We start from the raw sequence: 15,910 nt of genomic DNA, 5'->3' as shown, positions 1-15,910 counted from the left end.
GAATGGAATTGAATGGAATGCGGAATGGAATGGAATGGAATGTGGAATGGAATGTGGAATGGAATGTGGAATGGAATGGAATTTGGAATGGAATGGAATGCAATGTGGAATGTATGGTGGAATGGAATGCAGAAAGTAATCTGGAACGGAATGGAATGGAATGTGGAATGGAATGGAGTGTAATATGGTATAGAGTGGAATGTAATGTGTAATTAAATGTGGAGTTTAATGGAATGGAATGTGGGATAGAATGTGGAATGGAATGGAATGGCTTCCGGAATGGAGTGGAATGGATTGGAATGGAACGCGAAATGGAATGTGGAATGGAACGTGGAGTGGAATGTGGAAGTGAATGGAAAATAATGTGGAATGGAAGGTAATGGAATGTGGAATTGAATGTGGAATGAAACGGAATGGAATGTGGAATGGAACGGAAATAAATGTGGAATGGAAGGTAATGGAATGTGGAATGGAATGTGGAATGAAACGGAATGGAATGTCAAATATAATTTGGAATGGAAAGGAAAGGAATCCAGGATGGAATGGAACGGAATGGAATGGAATGTGGAAAGGAACGTGGAATGGAACGTGGAATGGAATGTGGAAAGGAATGCAATGGAATGGGGAATGGAATGTAATAGAATGTGTAATGGACTGGAATGGAATGGAATCGAATCGAATGTGGAATGCAATGGAATGGAAGGTCAAATGGAATGTGGAATGGAAAGTGGAATGGAATGGAATAGTATAGAACGAGGAATGGAATGGAATGGATTATGGAATGGAATGGAATGGAATCGAATGTGGAAAGGAATAGAATGGATTGGAATGTGGAATGGTGTGGAATGGAACGAGGATTGGAATGGAAAGAAAGGTGGAATGGAATGTGAAAAGGAATGTAGAATGGAACGTGGAATGGTATGAAATGGAACGTGGAATGGAGTGGAATGGAACGTGCAGTGGAATGGAATGGAACGTGGAATGGAACATGGAATGGAACACGGAATGGAAAGTGGAATGGAACGTGGAATGCTTGGAATGGAATGTTGAATGGAATGGAATGGAACGTGGAAAGGAACTTGGAATGGAAACTCTAATAGAACATAGAATGGAACGTGGAATGGAACGGAATGGAACATCAAATGGAATGTAGAATGAAACGTGGAATGGAATGGAATGGAACGTGGAATGGAATGTGGAATTGAATGTGGAATGCAATAAAATGGAACGTGGAATGGAATGGAATGGAATGTCGTATGGAATGTGTAATGGAACGGAATGGAATGTGGAATTGAATGTGGTAGTGGATGTGGAATGGAATGGAATGGAATGTGGAATGAAATGTGGAATGGAACGGAATGGAAATGTGAACGGGAATGTGGAATGCAATATGGAATGAAATGTGGAATGAAATGGAATGGTATGTGGAATATAATGTGGAATGCAATATGGAATGAAATGTGGAATGAAATGGAATGGTATGTGGAATCTAATGTGGAATGGAATGGAAAGGAATGTGCAATGGAATGGAATAGAATTTAGATTGCAATGTGGAATGGAATGTGCAATGGAAAGGAACGGAATATGGAACGGAATGCGGAATGCAAAGGAATGAAATATGGAATGGAATGTGGAATGGAAAGTGAAATGCAATGGAAGGGAATGTGGAGTGGAAAGTGGAATGGAATGTGGAATGCATTGTGGAATGCAATGAAATGGAATGTGGAATGTAATGTGGAATTGAAAGTGGAATGGAATGTGGAATGCATTGTGGAGTGGCACGTGGAATGGAATGGAGTGGAATTTGGAATGGAATGTGGAATGGAATGTGAAATGGAACGTGGAATGGAATGCAATGTGGAATGGAACGTGTAATGTAATGGAATGGAATGTGGAATGGAACATGGAATTGAAAGTGGAACGGAATGTGGAACGGAACATGGAATTGAAAGTGGAATGGAATGTGGAAAGGAAAGTGGAGAGGAATGCAATGGAACGTGGAATGGAATGGAATGGAAAGTGGAATGGAAAGTAGAATGGAATGGAAAGAAACCCGGAATGCATGTGGAATGGAAAGTGGAATGGAATTTTGAATGGAATGGAATGAAATGTGGAAAGGAATCCAATGGAAAGTGGAATGGAATGAAATGGAACGTGGAATGGAACGGAATGGAAAGTGGAATGGAACGTAGAATGGAATGGAAAGGAACGTGGAATAGAATGTGGTTTCTAATGTGGAATGGAACATGGAATGGAATGGAATGGAATGTGGAATCGAATGTAGAATGGAATTTGGAATGGAATGTGGAATGGAATGTGGAATATAATGTGGAATGGAATGTGGAATGGAATGTGGAAAGAAATGTGGAATGGAATGTGCGATGGAATGGAATGGAATGTGGAATGGAATGTGGAACTGAACGTAGAATGGAATGAAATGTAATGGAATGGATTGTGGAATGGAATGTGGAATGGAGTGGAATGGAATGTGGAATGGAATGGAATGAAATGGAACGTGGAAAGGAACGTGCAATGGAATGTGGAAGGGAACGTGGAGTGGAAATTAATGGAAAGTGGAGTGGAAGGTGGAAAGGAATGGAATGGAACGTGTAATGGAATGTGGAATGGACGGTGGAATCTAACGTGAAGTGGAAAGAGGAATGGATTGGAATGGCATGTGGAATGGAATGTGGAATGGCATGTGGAATGGAATGCAACGCAATGTGGAATGGAATGTGGAATGGAATGGAATGGAATGTGGAATGGATTGTAGAATGCAATGTGGAATTGAACGGAAAGGACTGTGGAATGGAAAGTAGAATGCAATGTGGAGTGGAAGGTGGAATGGAATGGAATGGAACGTGGAATATAACTTAGAATGGAATCTGGAATTGAACGTGGAATGGAATGTGGAATGGAGCATGGAATGGAAAGAGGAATGGAATGTGGAATGGGATTTGGAATGGAATGGAGTGGAATGTGGTATGGAAGGTGGAATCTAATGGAATGGAAAGTGGAATGGAATGTGGAATGGAACGTGGAATGAAACGTGGAATGGAATGGAATGGAACGTGGAATGGAATGTGGAATAAATGTGGAATGGAAAGGAATGGAACGTTCAATGGCCTGGAATGGAATGTGGAATGGAATGTGGAATGCAATGGAATGGAAAGTTGAATAGAAATTGAAGTAGAATAGAAAGGAATCAGGAAAGGAATGGAAACGAGTGGTATGGAATGACGAACGAAATGGAATGGAACGTGGGATAGAAAGTGGAATGGAATGTGGAATGGAATGAGGAACGGAATGGAATGGAATGTGGAATGGAAGAGAATGCAATGTGGAATGGAATGTGGAATGGAATGGAATGGAATGTGGAATGCAAAGGAGTGGAATGTGGAATGGAATGTTGAATGGAATGGAATTTAATGTAAAGGAATGTGCAATGGAATGGAAAGGAAAGTGGAACGGAAGGGAATAGAATGTGGAAAGGAATGTGGAAGGGAATGGAATGGAATGGTATGGAGTGTGGAATCGAAAGGAATGCAGTGTGGAATGGAATGAAATGGAATGTGAAAAGGAATGGAAAGGAATGGAATGCAGAATGGTATGGAATGGGATTTGGATTCGAATATAATGGAGTGGAATGGAATGTGGAATTGAATGGAAGGTGAAATGGAATGGAATAGAATGGAATGTGTAATGGAATCGAACGGAAAGGAATGGAATGGAAGGTGGAATGGAATGTCAAATGGAATGTGGAATGGAACGTGGAATGGAATGAAAGAGAACGTGGAAATGAATGGAATGGGAAGAGGAATGGAAAGGAATGGAACGTGGAATGGAATGTGGACTGGAAAGCGGAAGGTAACATGGAATGGAATGGAATGGAACGTGGAAAGGAATGGAATGGAATGTGGAATGTAATGGAATGGAATGTGGAATATAATGGAATGGAATGTGGGATGGAATGGAATAGAACGTGGAATAGAATGGAATGAAACGTGGAACGGAACGTGGAATGAAACGCCTAATGGAAGGTGGAACGGAACGTGGAATGGAATGGAATGGAAAGTGGAATGCAAAGTGGAATTGAATGAGGAATGTAATCAAATGGAATGTGGAATGGAATGGAATGGAATGTGGTACGGAATATGGAATGAAATGGAAAGGAATCTGGAATGGAATGGATAGGAATGTGGCACAGAATGTGGAATGGAGTGGAATGGATTGTGGAACGAATGAGGAATGGAATGGAATGGTTTGTGGAAACGAATGTGGAATGGAAAGGAATAGAATGTGGAATGGAATGTGGCGTGGAAGGTGGAATGGAATGGAATGGAATATGGAATGGAATGTGAAATGCAATGGAAAGGAATGGAATGTGGAATGGAATGTAATTGAATGGAATGTGGAGTGGAATGTAATGGAAAGTGCAATGTAATGGAATGGAATGTGGAATGAAATGGAATGTGGAATGGAATATGGAATGGAATGGAATGTGGAATGGAATAGAATATAACAGAATGTGGTGTGGAATTCTTTGGAATGGTATGGAAGAAAATTTGGAATGGAAGGGAATGGAATGTGGAACGGAATGTGCAATTGAATGGAATGGAATGTGGAGTGGAATGTGCAATAAAATGGAATGGAATGGAATGGAATACGGAATGGAATGGAATGGAATGTGGAATAGAATGCAATGTGGAATGGAATGGAATGGAATGTGGAATGCACTATTTAATGGAATGGATTGGAATTTGGAATGGAATGAAATGCGCAATGGAATGTGGAATAGAATGGAATGGAATGTGGAATGGAATGGAATATGAATGGAATGTGAAATGGAATGTGGAACAGAATGTAATGGAAAGGAATGTGGAATGGAATGTGGAAAGGAAGGTGGAATGGAATGTGGAATAGAAAGGAATGGAATGTGGAATGGAATGTGGAATGGAATGTGGAATGGAAAATAGAATGGAATATAATGGTTTGTGGAATGAAATCTGAAACGGAAGACAGAATGGAATGTTAAATGGAACGTAATGCAACGTAGAACAGAATATGGAATGGAATGTGGAATGGAAAATTTAATGGAATGGAATGGAATGGGGAATGGAACTTGGAATCAAACGTGGATTGGGATGAAGAATGGCACGTGGAATGGAACGTGGAATGGAATGTGGAAAGGAATGTGGAATGGAAAGTGGAATGGAATGGAATGGAACGTGGATTGGATTGTGGAAAGGAATGTGGAATAGAAAGTGGAATGGAATGTGGAATGGAATGTGGAATGGTATGGAATGCAACGCGGAATGGAATGGTATGGAGTGGAATGGAATGTGGAATGGAATTTGGAATGGAATGTGGAATTGAATGGAAAGGAACGTCGAATGGAATGTGGAATAGAATGTGTAATGGAACGTGAAATGAAATGAGGAATGGAACGGAATAGAACGTGGAATGGAATGTGGAATGTAATGTGGAATGGAATGGAATGCAATGTGAAAAGGAATGTAATCGAATGTGGAATGGAAAGAATTGGAAAGTGGAATGGAATGTGGAATGGAATGGAATGGAATGTGAAGGGAATGTGGAACGGAATGTGGAATGGAATGTGTAAGGGAATGTGGCATGGAATGTGAAATGTAATGTAGAATGGAATGTAATGGAAAGTGGAATGGAATGTGGAATGTATGGGTATGGAATAAGAAAGTTAACGTGGAATGGGATATGGGATGGAATGTGTAATGGAACGGAATGGAATTTGGAATGGAATGTGGAATTGAATGGAATGGAATGAAGAAGGGAATTTGGAATGGAATGTGGAATGCTATGCGGAATGTAATGGAATGGAATGCACAATGGAATGTGGAATGGAATGGAATGGAATGTGGAATGGAATGGAATGGAATGTGGAATGCAATGTGGAATAGAATGTGGAATTGAATGGAATGGAATTTTGAATGGAACGTGGACAGGAATGGAATGGAATGTGAAGGCAACGTGGAACGGAATGTGTAATGGAATGTGGAATGGAATGTGGAATAGAATGTGGAATGGAATGGAATGGAATGTGGAATGCAATGTGAAATGGAATTGAAGGTAATGTGGACTGGAATGTGGAATGGAATTTGTAATGGAATGTGGAATTTATTGTGGATTGGCATGTGGAATAGGACGGAATGGAAAATGGAAAGTAATGTGGAATGGAATGTTGTAAGGAAAGGAATGGAATGTGGAATGCAATGTGCAACGGAATGTGGAATGGGTCGTGGAATGGAAGGCAATGAAATGGGAAAAGGAACGTGGAATGAAATGGAATGGAATGTGGAAGGGAACGTTTTAAGGAAAGGAATGGAATGTGGAATGCAATGTGCAACGGAATGTGGAATGGATCGTGGAATGGAAAGCAATGAAATGGGAAAAGGAATGTGGAATGGAATGGAATAGAATGTGGAAGGGAACGTGGAATTGAATGGAATGGAACTTGGAATGGAACGTGGAATGGAACGTGAAATGCAATGTGGCATGGGACGTGGAATAGCATAGGCAATGGAATGTAGAATGGAACGTGGAATGTAATTTAATGGAAAGTGGAAAGGAATTTGGAATGGAATGGAATGGAACGTGGAATGGAGTGTGGAAATGAATCTGGAAAGAAACGTGGAATGGAATTGAATGGAATGCGGAATGGAATGGAATGGAATGTGGAATGGAATGTGGAATGGAATGTGGAATGGAATGGAATTTGGAATGGAATGGAATGCAATGTGGAATGTATTGTGGAATGGAATGCGGAAAGTAATCTGGAACGGAATGGAATGGAATGTGGAATGGAATGGAGTGTAATGTGGTATAGAGTGGTATGTAATGAGTAATGAAATGTGGGGTGGAATGGAATGGAATGTGGGATAGAATGTGGAATGGAATGGAATTGAATGGATTCCGGAATGGAATGGAATGGAATGGAATAGAATGGAATGAGAAATGGAATGTGGAATGGAACGTGAAATGGAATGTGGAATTGAATGGAAAAGAATGTGGAATGGGAGGTAATGGAATGTGGAATTGAATGTGGAATGAAACGGAATGGAATGTGGAATGGAACGGAAACAAATGTGGAATGGAAGGTAATGGAATGTGGAACGGAATGTGGAATGGAATGGAATGGAATGTCAAATATAATTTGGAATGGAAAGGAAAGGAATCCAGGATGGAATGGAACGGAATGGAATGGAATGTGGAAAGGAACGTGGAATGGAACGTGGAATGGAATGTGGAAAGGAATGCAATGGAATGGGGAATGGAATGTAATAGAATGTGTAATGGACTGGAATGGAATGGAATCGAATCGAATGTGGAATGCAATGGAATGGAAGGTCAAATGGAATGTGGAATGGAAAGTGGAACGGAATGGAATAGTATAGAACGAGGAATGGAATGGAATGGATTATGGAATGGAATGGAATGGAATGGAATCGAATGTGGAAAGGAATAGAATGGATTGGAATGTGGAATGGTGTGGAATGGAACGTGGATTGGAATGGAAAGAAAGGTGGAATAGAATGTGAAAAGGAATGTAGAATGGAACGTGGAATGGTATGAAATGGAACGTGGAATGGAATGGAATGGAACGTGCAGTGGAATGGAATGGAACGTGCAGTGGAATGGAATGGAATGTGGAATGGAACATGGAATGGAACATGGAATGGAAAGTGGAATGGAAAGTGGAATGCTTGGAATGGAATGTTGAATGGAATGGAATGGAACGTGGAAAGGATCTTGGAATGGAAACTCAAATAGAACGTAGAATGGAACGTGGAATGGAATGGAATGGAACGTCAAATGGAATGTAGAATGAAACGTGGAATGGAATGGAATGGAACATGGAATGGAATGTGGAATGGAATGTGGAATGCAATAGAATGGAACGTGGAATAGAATGGAATGGAAGGTGGTATGGAATGTGTAATGTAACGGAATGGAATGTGGAATGGAATGTGGTAGGGAATGTGGAATGGAATGGAATGCAATGTGGAATGAAATGTGGAATGGAACGGAATGGAAATGTGAAAGGGAATGTGGAATGCAATATGGAAGGAAATGGAATGGAATGTGGAATGGAATGTGGAATGGAATGGAAAGCAATATGGAAAGGAATGGAATGGAATTTAGATTGCAATGTGGAATGGAATGTGGAATGGAATGGAATGGAATGTGGAATGGAATGTGGAATGCAAAGGAATGAAATGTGGAATGGAATGTGGAATGGAAAGTGAAATGGAATGGAATGGAAAGTGGAGTGGAAAGTGGAATGGAATGTGGAATGCAATGTGGAATGCAATGAAATGGAATGTGGAATGTAATGTAGAATTGAATGTGGAATGGAGTGTGGAATGCATTGTGGAGTGACAAGTGGAATGGAACGGAGTGCAGTGTGGAATGGAATGTGCAATGGAATGTGAAATGGAACGTGGAATGGAATGCAATGTGGAATGGAACGTGGAATGTAATGGAATGGAATGTGGAATGGAACATGGAATTGAAAGTGGAATGGAATGTGGAATGGAAAGTAGAGAGGAATGGAATGGAAAGTGAAATTGAGTGGAATGGAAAGTGGAATGGAATGGAATGGAATGTGGAATGGAATGGAATAGAAAGTGGAATGGAAAGTGGAATGGAAGGGAAAGGAACCCGGAATGGAATGTGGAATGGAAAGTGGAATGGAATTTTGACTGGAATGTGGAAAGGAATGGAATGAAATGTGGAAAGGAATCCAATGGAAAGTGGAATGGAATGAAATGGAACGTGGAATGGAACGGAATGGAAAGTGGAATGGAAAGTAGAATGGAATGGAAAGGAACGTGGAATAGAGTGTGGTTTCTAATGTGGAATGGAACGTGGAATGTAATGGTATGAGGAGTGGAATGGAATGGAACACAATAAATGAATGGAATGGAAAGTGGAATGGAATGGAATGGAATAGAATGTGGAATGGAATGTGGAATGGAATGGAATGTGAAATGGAATGGAATGGAACAAGGAAAGGAAAGTGGAATGGAATGTGGAATGGAATATTGAATGGAATAGTATGTGGAATGGAAGGGAATGGAATGCAATGAAATTTGGAAATGAATGGAATGGAATTTGGAATGGAATGGAATGTGGAATGGAACTCGGAATGGAATGCAATGGAAGGTGGAATGGAACGTGGAATGGAATGGAATGGAACGTGGAATTGCAAGTGGAATGGAATGGAATGGAAAGTGGAATGGAATCTGGAATGGAACTTGGAATGGAATGGAATGGAATGGGAATGGAATGTCAAATGGAGTGGAATTGAACGTGGAATGTAACGTGGAATGGAACGTGTAATGGAATGTGGAATTGAACGTGGGCTGGAATGTGGAATTGAATGTGGAATGGAATGGAATGGAATGTGTAATGGAAAGTGGAATGGAATGGAATGGAATGGAATGTGGAAAGGAGTGTGAAATGGAATGGAATACAATGTGGAATGGAATGTGGAATGGAATGTGGAATGGAATGGCAAGGGATGGAATGGAACGTGGAATGACATGTGAATTGGAACGCAATGGAATGTGGAATGGAATGTGGAATGAAATGCAATGGAATGAGAATGGAATGAAGAATGGAAAGTGAAATTGAATGAGGAATGGAATGTAGAATGGAACGTGGAATGGAATGGAATGGAATGGAATGGAATGTGAAATGGAATGTGGAATGGAATGGAATCAAATGTGGAAAGCAATGTGGAATGGAATGTAATGAAATGTGGAAGGGAATGGAATGGAATGTTAAATGGAATGAAATAGAAATTGGCATGGAATGGAACGGAACGTGAAATAGAACGTGGAATGGAATGTGGAATGGAATGTGGAATGGAATAGTATGTGGAATGGAACGCAATCTAATGCAATGAAATGTGGAAATGAATGGAATGGAATGTGGAATGGAAAGCAATGGAATGCGGAATGGAACGAAATGGAGTGCAATGTCGAATTGAATGGAATAGAATGCAGTGGAACGGAATGTGGTATGGAATGTGGAATGGAATGGAATGGAATGTGGAATGCAATGCGGAATGAAATGTGGAATAAAATGTGGAATGGAATGTGAAATGGAATGAGAATTGGAATGGAATGGAATGTGGAAAGTAACGTGGAATGGAATGTGGAATGGAATGGAATGTGGAACGTAATGTGAACTGGAACGTGGAATGGAATATGGAATGAACGCGAAATTTAATTCAATGCAACGTGGAATGGAACATGGAATGGATCGTAGAATGGAACGTGGAATGGTATGTGCAATGGAATGTGGAATGTAGTGTGGAAAGGAATGTGGAATTTAGTATGGAAAGGAACGTGAAATTGAACGGAATGGAACGTGGAATGGAACGTGGAATAGAATGTGGAATGGAACGAGCAATGCAAAGTGGAATGTATCGTGGAAGTGAAAGAGGAATGGAATGGAATGAAATGTGGAATGGAATGGAGTGCAAATTGGAATGGAATGTGGAAAGGAATGGAATGGATTGTGGAATGGAATAGAATGGAATGGTATGGAATGTGGAATGGAATGGAATGGAATGTGGAATGGAAAGTGGAATGAAACGGAATAGAACGTGGAATGGAAAGGGGAGTGGAATGGAATGGAACGTGGAATGGAAAGTGGAATGGAACGTGGAATGGAATGGGCAATGGAACGTGGAATGGAATGGGCAATGGAATATAGAATGCATCGTAGAATGGAATGGAATGGAAATTGGAATGGAGAATGGAATGGAAAGTGGAATGGAAAATGGAATGGAATGCAATGGAATGTGGAATGGAATGTGGAATGGACTGTGGAATGGAAAGTGTAATGGAACATGGAATGCAATGGATTGTAATGTGGAATGGAATCTGGAATGGAATGGAATGGAACGTGGAAAGGAATGTGGAATGTAATGTGAAATGGAATGGTTTGGAATGTGTAGTGGAATTGACTGGAATGTGGAATGGAATGTAGACTGGAATGGAATGCAATGTGGAAAGGAATGTGGAAAGGAATGGAATGGAACGTGGAATGTAATGTGGAATGCAATGTGGAATGGAAAGTAATGGAATGTGGAATGGAATGTGGAATGGAATGCAGAATGTAATGTGCATTGGAACGGAATGGAACATGGAATGGAATTCAATGGAACGTGAAATGGAACTTGGAATGGAAAGTGGAATGGAACATGGAATGCAATACGGAATGCAGCGTATAATGGAATGTGTAAGGGAATGTAGAATGGAACGTGGAATGGAACGTGGAATGGAATGGAATGGAACATGTAATGGAAGGTGGAATGGAAATATTAATGGAACGTTGAATGGAACGTAGAATGGAATGGAATTTAACGTGGAATGGAATGTTTAATGGAATTTGGAATGGAACATGGAATGGTATGTGGACTGTAAAGTGGATTGGAAAGGAATGGAATGCGGAATTGAATGCAATGGAATGTGGAATAGAATGGAACGGTATGTGGAATAGAATGTGGAATGGAAAGGAATGGAATATGGAATGAAATTGAATGGAATGGTATGGAATGTGGAATGGAATGCAATGGAACTTGGAATGGAACGTGGAATGGAATGTGGAATGGAAGGGAATGGAATGTGTAAGGGAAGGGAATGGAATGTGTAATGGAAGGGAATGGAATGTGGAATGGAATGTGGAATGGAATGGAAAGGATAAGAGTGCAATGCAATGTGGAGTGGAATGGAATAGAATAGTATGTGGAATTTAATGGAATGATATGGAATGTGGAATGGTATGGAATGGATAAGAATGGAATGCAATGTGGAATGGAATGGAATAGAATGTGGAATTTAATGGAATGGTGTGGAATGTGGAATGGAATGGAATGGAATGGAATGGATTGAGGAATGGAATGGAATGGAATGGAATGTGGAATGGAATGGAATGGAATGGAAAGGAAAGTGGAATTGAATGGAATGGGAATTGGAAATTAATGGAATGGAAAGGGGAATAGAATGGGGAATGGAAAGGAATGAAAGCTGGAATGGAAAGTGTAATGGAAGGGAAAATGGATCATGGAATGGAATGAAATGGAACGTGGACTGCAATGGAATGGAACGTGGAAAGGAATGGTATGGAAGGTGGAATGGAACGTGGAATGGAATGGAATGGAACAAGGAAAGGAACGTGGAATGGAAGGTGAAATGGAATGTGGAATGGAACGTGGAATGGAATGTGGAATGTAATGTGGAGGGCAAAGTGAAATGCCATGCAATGGAAACTGGAATGCAAAGTGGAATGCAATGGAATGGAATTTGAAATGGAAGGTGGAATGGAATGGAATGTACAATGGAATGTGGAATGCAGTGTAATGGAATGTGGAATGGAATGGCACGGAATGCGGAATGGAATGGAATCGAATGGAAAGTGGAATGGAATGTGGAATGGAATGTGGAATGGAATGTACTGCAATGAGGAATGGAATGTAATGGAATGTGGAATAGAATGGAATGGAATGGAATTTGGAATAGAATGTTGAAGGGAATGCGGAATGGAATGGAATGGAATGTGGAATTGAATGTGGAGTGGAATGGAATGGAATCTGGAAGAGAATGTGGAATGGAATGCAATAGAATGTCGAATGGAATGAGAAATGGAATGGAAGGGAAAGTGGAATGGAATGTGGAATGGCATGGAATGGAATGTGGAATGGAATTTAGAACGCGAAACGGAATGGAATGCAACGTGGAATGGAACGTGGAATGGATCGTCGAATAGAAGATGGAATGATATGTGGAATGGAATGTGGAATGTAGTACGGAATGGATCGTGAAATTTAATGGAATGGAATGTTGAATGCAACGTTATATGGAATGGAGTGGAACCTGGAATGGAATGTGAAATGGAAGGTGGAGTGCAACTTGGAATGGAATAGAATCGAATGTGGAATGTAGTGTACAATTGAATGTATTGGAGTGTGCAATGCAATTTGGAATGGAATGGAATGGAATGGGGAATGCAACACTGAATGGAATGGAATGGAATGTGGAATGGAAAGTGGAATGGAATGGTTTGGAATGTGGAATGGAATGTTGAATGGAATGTGAAATGGAACGTGGAATGGCATATAATAGAATGTGGAATGGAAATTGGAACGGAATGTGGAGTGGAAAAGAATGTAACGTGGAATGGAATGTGGAAGGGAATGTGGAAAGGAAAGTGGAATGGAACGGAATGGAATGTTGAATGGAACATGGAATTGAATGGAATTGAAGATGGAATGGAACGTGGAATGGAACGTGGAATGTAACGTGGAATATAACGAGGAATGGAATGTGGAAAGGAACGAGGAATGGAATGTGGAATGGAATGTGGAATAGAATGGAATGGAATGTGGAATGGAATGGAACGGAATGTGGAATGGAATGGAATGCAATGTGGAAAGGAAAGTAGAAAGGAATGGAATGGATTTAGGAATTGAATGGAATCGAATATTATGGAATGTGCGATGGAATCGGATGGAATGTGGAAAGGAATGCGGAATGGAATGTGGAATGTAAAGTGGAATGTAATGGAAGAGAATGTGGAATGGAACAGGGAATGGAATGGAATGGAATGTGGAATGGAACATGGAATGGAAAGTGGAATGGAATGTGGAATGGAACGTGGAATGGAATGCGCAATGGAATGTGGAATTGAACGTGGAATGGAATGGAATGGAAAGTGGAATGGAACGTGGAAAGGAATGGATTGGTATGTGGAATGGATGGTGGAATGAAAAGTGGAAAGGGAAGTGGAATGTAATGGATTGGAATGTGGAATGGAATCTGGAATGCAATGGAATGGAATGTGGAATGGAATGTGGAATGGAATGTGGAATGGAATGTTGAATGGAATGTGGAGTGGAATGGATTGGAATGTGGAATGGAATGGAAGGGGATGTGGAATGGAATGTGGTCTGGAATGGAATGCAATGTGGAATTGAATGCGGAATGTAATATCATCGAATGTGGAATGGAATGGAATCGAATGGAAAGTGGAATGGAATGTGGAATGGAAAGTAATGCAATGAGGAATGGAATGTGGATTAGAATGGAATGGAATGGAATTTGGAAGAGAATGTGGAAGGGAATGCGGAATGGAATGGAATGGAATGTGGAATTTAATGGAATGGAATGTGGAATTGAATGCGGAGTTGAATGGAATGGAATCTGGGATAGAATGTGGAATGGAATGGAATGGAATGTTGAATGGAATGTAGAATGGAATGAGAAATGGAATGGAAGGGAAAGTGGAATGGAGTGTGGAATGGCATGGAATTGAATGTGGAATGGAATTTGGAATGGAACGTGAAACGGAAGGGAATGCAACGTGGAATGGAACGTGGAATGGATCGTCGAATGGAACGTGGAATGAAATGTGGAATGGAATGTGGAATGTAGTATGTAACGGATCGTGAAATTTAATTACATGGAATGTTGAATGCAACGCGATATGGAATGGAGTGGAACGTAGAATGGAATGTGCAATGGAATATGAAATGGAACGTGGAGTGCCACGTGGAATGGAATAGAAACGAATGTGGAATATAGTGTACCATTGAATGGATTTGAGTGTGCAATGCAATTTGGAATGGAATGGAATGGAATGTGGAATGCAACACCGAATGGAATGGAATGGAAAGTGGAATGGAAAGTGGAATGGAATGGTTTGGAAAGTGGAATGTAATGTTGAATGGAATGTGAAATGGAACGTGGAATGGAATGGAATGGAATGTGGAAAGGTAAGTGAAATGGAATGGAATGGAATGTTGAATGGAACATGGAATTGAATGGAATTGAACGTCGAATGGAAAGTGGAATGGAACGTGGAATGTAATGAGGAATGGAATGTGGAAAGGAACGTGAAATGGAATGTGGAATGGAATGTCGAATAGAATGGAATGGAATGTGGAATGGAAAGGACCGGAATGTGGAATGGAATGGAATGCAATGTGGAATGGAAAGTGGAAAGGAATGGAATGGATTTTGGAATTGAATGGAATGGAATAATATGGAATGTGCGATGGAATGGGGTGGAATATGGAAAGGAACGTGGAATGGAATGTGGAAAGTAAAGTGGAATGTAATGGAATAGAATGTGGAATGGAACGGGGAATGGAATGGAATGGAACTTGGAATGGAACGTGGAACGGAAAGTAGAATGGAATGAGGAATGGAAAGTGAAATGGAATGGGCAATAGAATGTGGAATGGAACGTGGAATGGAATGGAATGGAATGTGGAATGAATGGTGGAATGGAACGTGGAATGGGAAGTGGAATGTAATGGATTGGAATGTGGAATGGAATCTGGAATGCAATGGAATGGAATGTGGAATGGAATGTGGAATGGAATGTGGAGTGGAATGGATTGGAATGTGGAATGGAATGGAAGGGGATGTGGAATGGAATGTGGTCTGGAATGGAATGCAATGTGGATTGAAATGTGGAATGGAATGCATTCCACATTCCATTCCATATTCCATTCCATTCCATTCTTGGAATGTGGAATGGAATGTAATGGAATCTGGAATGGAAAGTGGAATGGAATGTAGAATGGAATGTGGAATGGAACCTGGAATGAAACTTGGAGTGCAACTTGTAATGGAATGTGGAATGGAGAGTGGAATGGAATGTGGAATGGAATGTGGAACAGAACGTGGAATGGAATGGAACGGAACGTTGAATGGAACATGGAATTGAAAAGAATGCAAAATGGAATGGAACTTGGAATAGAATGTGAAATGGAATGAGGAATGGAATGTGGAATGCAATTTAATGGAATGTAGAATGGAATGTGGATGGAACGATTGGAATGGAATGTGCAATGGAA

This window comes from Pongo abelii, chromosome 12, assembly GCF_028885655.2.
Source record: "Pongo abelii isolate AG06213 chromosome 12, NHGRI_mPonAbe1-v2.0_pri, whole genome shotgun sequence".
In the NCBI taxonomy this organism is placed as follows: Eukaryota; Metazoa; Chordata; class Mammalia; order Primates; family Hominidae; genus Pongo; species Pongo abelii.
This window is presented reverse-complemented; position numbering follows the sequence as displayed.